A 9,103-nucleotide genomic window follows, 5' to 3' on the forward strand; every position below is an offset into this window, starting at 1 on the left:
AAATAGCCAACTGATATGAGAATATTCATTCAATTTAATCTTGGTGAATGCAAAATTATTAAGCTCCAATCAATAGTTACAACATACCTGAAGAATTTATAGTAGAGTAAAATGCAATCCACAACAGAGCAATGATTACAGACTTAATTGCAAATAGAAAGTAGAATCCAGCCTTTCTTTGACTAAAATAAAACAAAGCGTTCTGTATACCAGAAAGTAGAATAAATATATACTAGCATTTTATGAGTTTATCAAACATAAGTATATTGTTTAAATTTAGAACTTTTTTTTAAAGAATAAAAAAAAAAACTTTTTTGCATTTGGTTTAGTGCACAAATATGCAGGAAACTATGCGCATTTTATTCATCAAAATTAGGCAGAAAAATTAAAAAGCTAACTTAGATATTTGAAACTATTTTATATTTTGATTTATGTCTTGAAACCCTTTCTAGGTTTGGATAAGGGGGAAAAACAAACAAAAAACTCAAACAAAACAAAAATAATAGAAGCAGTAAGAGTAATCTCTACACCAGATTATTCTACTTAAACTGTAAAAGCATTGCAGGTAAATAGTAATATATTTACAATAGATTTTTTTATAAGTACATATAAAAAATCTTCTTTAAACACTATTATGTACATATGGTAAAAGCTGTAATTGTCTTACCTAAAACCAGAGAATTCCATAATTTCAAACTTATTTTATATACCAAAACAAAATAAAACAAGCTTTTTATAATTATTATGTCATTTCTATGTCTCTAAATGAGACATAGAAAAAATAAAAAGAGAATCCCAAGCTATTGGAAATTAATAAATTCATTCTCAAATTTGAAATTTAAAAAGTTGTATATGAATGGTTATAAATTTTTCTCTTTATAAAAGCAATGAAGAATTTGATATCATTGAGTAATTCTGGAAAAGATGTGATGAAGGTGAAGTGTAGATGTTAAAATAAGAAGTTTCATCTGTAAAAGATTCTACAATAAAAAAACAAACATTTGTGGAAAGTCTGTTCATATAGCAACATAAAGCAGGGAACCTCACTGCAAACAATGTGACCTGATGGTGTATTGTATGACAAACTTCTTTGTTACACAGAATTGGTGTAATATCCTTCTCAGCTAATGAAGTATAGATTTATTTATATAGTTCAATGAATGAATATTATGAAAAAAAAAAAGAAAAAAGAAAAAAAACCTTTCGATGCCAATATTGTTTGAGTTTCTTTCATACAGTTTATATTCATTTAATTGACCTAGATCTCAAAAGGGATTAAAAATTGCAGTTTTGCATAGATTTTAGAAAGATGTAGCCATAGAAACAAAGGCAACAGTGAGTACTGGAAAATAGAGCCAGAAACTGCATACCACATGCTAAGCAGATGTGCCTGGATGATGTAGCCTTATCAAAATTTAAGCAAAAACATACACTTTGAAAGTTTGAGGTCATCTAGTTGTTGTTTTTAAGCAAAACCAACAGCTGAAATATCTTTTATATAGATATTATTTAAAGGATATCATATATCTATTGTTTTCCTAAAATATGTTGTAATGATAACTTAAATATTTAATTTCAAGTGACTTAGATTATACTGTGATTCATGATTTGACTAGTTGAGCTGAGAGCGAGATGTGTTGTGAAATTATAAACTAAGCAGGGAAAGAATAATTTTTTACTGTGTGACTGGTATTTGAAATGATAAATTTTAAAATACTAACTAACATTCTTAATTGTTTGGAGGTTGGAGAATTAAAGAAAAATAAACACAGAATATTTTGCTGAATGTCAATTAAATTGAACAGCCAAATAATATCATTTACCTTTTAGGATAGTTAATTCAATATCTAGTTGTAAAAAATGCATAGTTTATAATTTATTTTTCTCTTTGTAAATACTATAGCACAACCTCTCTATTTAAATAGACAGTGTGGTGCTGGAATTAGCTTAGCCAAAATTATAATAAATGACAACAAAATTATTAGCAAGTGCAGTTAGTTAAGATTTTGGATTATTCCTTAAAAATAATAAATTAAGCAAAATGGGTAATGTCCAAGAGTCAATCACTTATTCACATGATGTCAGTTATATAATTAGTACTATTATTATTCATTCATAGTGTCAGTAAAGAACAATTGGATATATTAGAAGTGAAGGAAGAGAGTCCCCTACATTGGTGACTTTGATGGTGTTAACAACAACAATGTTGTTGGTGTTAACAACAACAATGGAATATGAACATTGAACAAAAACAAATTTGCTAACAGTCAACACTTTGACATGGCGTCTGGTAGACAAAACCTAATGTCAAATCTTTTGACAATGCAGATAGATACTTCTTTGGTACTTTACATCATTAGCTGTGTCATTACCAGACAGAGTAGTTGATGAAGTCGGCAGTATAGCAGACATGTGGAAACTGATCAGCAGCTCTACAAACAGTGAAGCAATAGAGGGTGGGACGGAGGGTATAATATGGTTGTTAAGGCAAAGTGGTCAAATAATGAAGGGTTTACAAGCTTTAATGATATTCAGTGTGGGCATTGCAATATCTCTACACACAACCTCTGCATATTATGTGCAAAGTTCTTAGGCACTAGATAACAGTGATAAAATCACTTCCTTTTAAAAACAACAACAACAAAATACCAAGGAAACCTTAGGAATTACACAGTATGCTTGAAGGATAGTAGGGGAAGGCTAACTATAAGCGAGAAGGACAAATACATAATAAAACGTTGAAATTTTAGTTAGATCTTGTTAAAATTAAATTTGTAAGCATTTAATCTATATCATTTAAAGATAGATATAGCTCACCTCTATGTCTAATGTTTCAAATCACAAAACCTCCATTTTTCTGTGTAACTTAAAATTTAAGCAAAAACTTTTCATTATCTATATAAAAATAATTACATAATTGCAAGTATAAATTACAAATGAAAAAAGTAATTTTCTATTTGATGTCAAAGTGTATCATTAACAGTTAAAAACAATTAGAATTAAGAAATTAAATTCTTCATGTTGGCTAAATCAGCAATCTTAAAAACAATGAAAGTTTTCCCATATTTTTAATCAGGGAGTATGTCAGTTTCTGTGTGGGTAGGGTAAAATATAAGAAAAAGTTTGAAAAAAGTCTTTGACTGGATGTTGAATTCTAAAGTCCTCATGTAGGTAAATATAATAGCTTATATTTCTCCCTGTATTTGTTCCATTCTATTCATTCTATTCTCATATTGTTAAGTGAAACTATACTAAGATCTGATACTGATAAATGATATTAACATATTAACATCATCTTTCTTAGCAAAAAACAATGAAATGAATAAAACTTAGTTTAAACCTTTATTAAATAATAATGGGTTAATTTTATTTTAATGTTTTATTAGCTACTTAAAAGACAGTAGCTAAAACTTCTTTAATTCCTTTATTTCACTTAGTTAATCTTTAAAATTGTTCAGGATGTATCTTTTAAACTTTGCAATGCCAGATTCTGAGCTTTTCAAATCTTTTATGATGTTAAGAGGATGTAAGGACAAAAATATGAACAAATAAATTCCAAAATATATAGAATTATGAAGATGCTTTGCACTTGTCATATAATGAATAAGTTTTTCTTTCTCCTATTTCCTCTCCATTTAATTAATGCTATTTTTCCTTTTCTCATTTTTTTAAAGGTAAATGTTAATAATGACAGGGAATAAATTGCTTTCCCAAACTATTAGAAAAAAAACATTTAAAAAATTGAAATGGAATGACTCAAAACACCATGATACATCTGAATTGGAACCATATTTTTGGACTATTTAAAATCAATGAGAATAGAGAACATTAGTAAATATCTAGTAGAAAGAGTATGCATACATGTATAGTAGTAGTAATAAAACTGATAACAATGAAGGATATTACAAGTACAATTCTGTGTAAATAAAAGAGGAAAAATTTTGATGAACCAAAAAAAAAAAAATAACGGAAAAAGGATTTTAACCAAAAAGCAATTATTGTAAAAATATAACAACAGTACATTGGTAGTAGTAGTAGTAGTAGTAGTAGTAATAGTAGTAGTTGTGGTTGTTGTTGTTTCTGTAGTAATATTGGCAATATTCACAAAGTTTAGGTGCTGTTACCAATTAAATAAGTTTCTTTGAAATTGACAAGATATAAATGATAAATATATCTTCACTGTAGTTTCAGAAGTTTGTGTAGAATAAAGTCATGTTGAATTCTTGCACAAAAGAGTCTAAACAAACAGCCAAACAAACAATAATGCAAATACAAGTATAAATTACCAAAATGGGAAAAAATTGAGTTAAACATTTAAGTCTTAGATAGAATTAAATAAAAATAAAAATTTCTCAAAAGATAATTCATGTAACATAAATTTACACACGCACACGCACACGCACACATGTGATTTCCATATATTCTTTTATTCAGTAATGCTATGAGAATTATTTCATTTCTATGCGAAGATATACAGCATGGCAACATTTGTGAAGCTGCAAATGTATGAAACGCAGTGAAGAAACAAAACACTTAAAATTTAACATGTCATGACTGTTGTAAGACATAAGTTTTACAGATATTGTTGTTGCCTGTGGTTGATCATACATATTTATGTAAGTGTGTATGTGTGTGTGTATATGTATACGCACACATTATATATATGTATATTTATGTATGTATAGTATATATGTATACTTTCAAATATATGTATATATACAAGTACATACATATATATGTGTATATATATGTATGTATATATATAATATATATATATATACATACATATACATACACACACTTACATATATGCATATATTTGTGTTATTTTGTGTGAAAATGTATGAATGTGTGTATGTGTATATGTGGTGTCTGTACTAGGTTGACAAAGGCAAAAATGTTTTATGAGCTGTTATATTTCTCTTACCTATGTATATATGTTTGTGTGTATGTGTGTGTATATAAATATATATATATATATGTATAGACACACACACATATGTATGTACTCATACAAATATTTATGCATATATGCATGTACATACAAAAGGAACAGGTAATGGATGTGAAAATTGTTGCTAGGAGCTGCATGAGAGGCTGTGTAAAACATAACAAAGAAAAGTTGCGCATTAATTAATTAGTATAATAACTGTTACTGTTGTCATTAACATTGTTGTTTGTACTATTATTATTATTGTTGTTGTTGTTTTGTAATAATTTATGTAGTTTAAGTAGAAGTATTAGTATTAGTATATCATGGTTGGAGGGTGGTATGGGTAGTTATGAGAGAGTTAGCATGGAAGGGACATGTGTTGGTTGTCAACCTCCTTTGCTCTCTCTCTCAGCTCACTCCCCATTTGTCTGCTCACTCTTACATTATAGATATTCTTCACGGGGTATTTTTTTACATCTAAATTATTTAGCTATCCTTCCATTTGTTTTGTTTTCTTTTTTGTTTTCAGCAATACTAGTAAGAAGCTTTATACATACCCTTGAATATGCCAGCAAAAATAAGAAAAATAATTATATATATATGTTGATATATATATATATATATTTTTGTTTTGAATGAAAGAAGTTAGAAAAAAATTGAGATAGACAGAAAGGAAAAAAAATGACTCATGGCAAAATAGTAGCTTAATGCAGGGTCAGTCTACTCAAAAAGTAAATAATAGCCAAAGGCACGGCAGCAAAGAACCTAGGAAGAAGCAGCACGCATGGCTAAGGACATTGTTTTGAGTAGTACTGAGGGATTGCTCAAGGTTAGTTATGTTTTAAGACATTAACTGGTAATTTCAATGAAAGATAGTGGCATTGTAACTATGAACCCAGTGCAAGATCAACACTATATTTGTTGTATTAAGTAATCATAAATCTGTTAAAATTCTTGCATAACTGTACAATAAATTATTTGATTACAGTTTCATAGATATAGATTTTGTTTTACTCTCTCTCCAATATGAAGTTGTATGGAATATTTAAAGCGTTCTGTTTTTTACTTTCATATGATCTCTACCAACACACTCATACATTCTCCCTATCTCTTTATTCTTGTTGGTTATTATTCAAAATTTCTTACCAATATTGAGATTTAGGTACTGTTCTATATTATTTCACTTGCTTTTAGACCAGTGTGGTGTGATCATATAGTAACTGTCATATTCCTGAGTCATTTATCATATAGTAACCATTATTGCAATGGTCTGTGGTATATATAGTCACCATCTATCTGAAGGCATCTATTACATTGTAATTGTCATAGCCGTGGGATACTTAGTATATCAGTCAAGTCATTAGTTGGCAATTAGTGTCATGTTTATCATAATCATTTAAGAAATTAACATTTTTAAAAAAGAGTTTTAATTCTATCAGTCACTCACTGATTGTGTCTTCTGCTTTTCAAAGTATTCACTTATCTCGATTTCGCGGAGCTATTCCCGCTTGCCATTTTCTTTTCAGTATATATTTCTTTCATAGTTTTGGGCTGCCCTTTGATTTTGGTTGGATAACATTTCATACATTTTGAATACATCTTTTTAAGCTCTTTTATCAACTTTCTTACTTCTAAAGCCTCTAAAAGATATAAATCATAGACATACACCATTACTAATATGTTGCATTCTCTTTTACAGTAGGTTCGTTAATGGTTGAACTATTAAGGTGAAATATTCCATTTTGTTTGTTTTCTATATTTTATACTTTTTATTGATTTGATTTGATTTTGTATCTCATGAAGAGGAAATTCTCCATCTTTATTTTTGTATTTTGGTGTTTCCTCAACTTTGGACAGTTGGAAACATTTAGCAAAGAAATATGCTCAAATATTAATTGGTCATAAATAATAACAAGAATTCATCTCTGTTCAATGTAAAGTTGAACAGCTCATGTTGATCATTAACTTTTAGAAGATTTTTTGCTTCCTTTATTTAAGAACATTTACAATACCACTATGTCACAGAATCACCAGACTAATGCCTCAATTTCATATAAATATTTTGCAATATGTGACACAACAACCAATGAAAGGAGATTGTATTGAGCTATTTCAGCATGAGGACAAAAAGCAGGGTTTTGGAATTTTTGGCGAATCATACACAGTGCATGGAATTTGGCTACCCCAATACGGACTACTTATAATGTAGCAATTAAATATATAATTATTCTGAGTATGTGATATAAATTCAAATGTAATATCCATGAAATTCGATTCACTTTTATGAAATGTAAAACGAATTTGCATTATATGAACGTGTCAACTGAAATGAATATATTTCATGGGATTCTTTGAATAAATAGCAGATAATTTTTTAAATTTGGCATTTAAAAAATTCAAATTTACTTTTCTACAATAAACAATTTCCGCAGATTCTAAAACGAGATCTTAATTAGTATGTAAAGTAATTACATCATTTAAAATTAAAGGAAAATATATTACATATAAAGCAACACGCATGTACACACAGCAATACACACAAAACTAGGTTTTTCTTATAATTTTGATGTATTTTAGAATAATTTTAATGTGAGCAAATATAAATCTTTATTCTTTTGCTCATTAAATATTCATAATTAATACTTCTTCCAAGTTAACTCTCAAGAAATTCTTTGGGATTTTGGGAAAATCTTGTGAACAAAACATTGAAATAATATTACTTAAATGCATGTACACACACACACACGCACACATGCTCACACACACACAGAGAAACACACATACACAAACACATACACATAAATATATATACACACACACATATTTACATACATAGATGTAAATATATGAGACAGTGATATACATATATCCATATGTATATGTAGATATATATATCTATATATAAATATATGTAGATATATATCTATATATAGATTATATATTCCATATATATATATGTTTATTCTACGGAAATATTTTTAGTAGTTTTGTATTGTTTCAAGATCTGTAACTCAGTTTTAGAAATTTCAACTAAGTTTAAGATCTTGCATTAATTATATTTCTAAATTAGTTACATGTTTTAGGTACTAATATCTCATACTCGCAGGGCAGACTGATTGGCCGATCAGAAGTACCAACCAGTGATGAGGTAGCCAAACCCCACCAAGCTTTATCTAGGGAGGAATTCACTCAGGTAAAACCTAAGTTATAACAGGGTCTTCAAATGTAGGTGAACGACATGGGTCTTGAGATGCAGGCAGCAATTGGGTCTTCATATACAAGCAATAAGTTATTAAAGTAGCAAGCAAATACTTTTCATTGATAACATACAAAATTGACTTAAGTAGAATACAAATAAGTGGAAGACAGAAAGCTAAATACCAACAAATACTAAAATAAAAATTGCAAGATAAATATAGGCCTTATAGGAATGGCATCTTATAATTTTTTTTGCATGTGTATTTCACAGGATTAACTCTGGCTAGTTAGTTATAAAAACCATACAAGCAAGCAGACTCATTTTTTTTTTAACCTTTTTCATTATTAATTTGTTAAAATTCCCTACCTGAGAAGTGATTATTTTACTATTATTATTTTCCTTGAAGTGCAAACTGGCAGTTAAAAATTTTGAGAAGAATACTTTTGATGTAAAAAAAAAAGTCTAGTAGTTATGTAGAATAACTGCCAATATGTTATTGGCTAATTGACTATGCATAAGTATGCAGACATATATACACATTTACATGACTGTATGCATGATATATAAATGCATACTCAACATTATGCGTGTAGACATGTATATTTTTCTTTTTTTTTTTTACAGTAGCAGTTAATTTGGCAGGGATTTTTTAATATTCAAGATGAATGTAAAATCTGGACATTGTCAAAGATATAATGAAAATGTATATGCTACAATATAGAAAATATTTAGGAAATGTTTGCTGATATAAAAAAAAAAACTTTTTAACTTTAGTTAAGTAGAGTTATTTTAAAATATTTTTTTTTACCAAGCCAGAGCAGATTAAGAAATAAAAAAAACAACTTTTTCATGCGGTATAAGCAAAGATTGTACAAATAAACTTAGTTTTAATTATTAGGAATTAGAGAAATTATGTATATGTATATGTATATGTATATATATATATATATATATATATATATATATATATA

The sequence above is a fragment of the Octopus bimaculoides genome, chromosome 11 (assembly GCF_001194135.2).
Source record: "Octopus bimaculoides isolate UCB-OBI-ISO-001 chromosome 11, ASM119413v2, whole genome shotgun sequence".
NCBI classification, from domain to species: domain Eukaryota; kingdom Metazoa; phylum Mollusca; class Cephalopoda; order Octopoda; family Octopodidae; genus Octopus; species Octopus bimaculoides.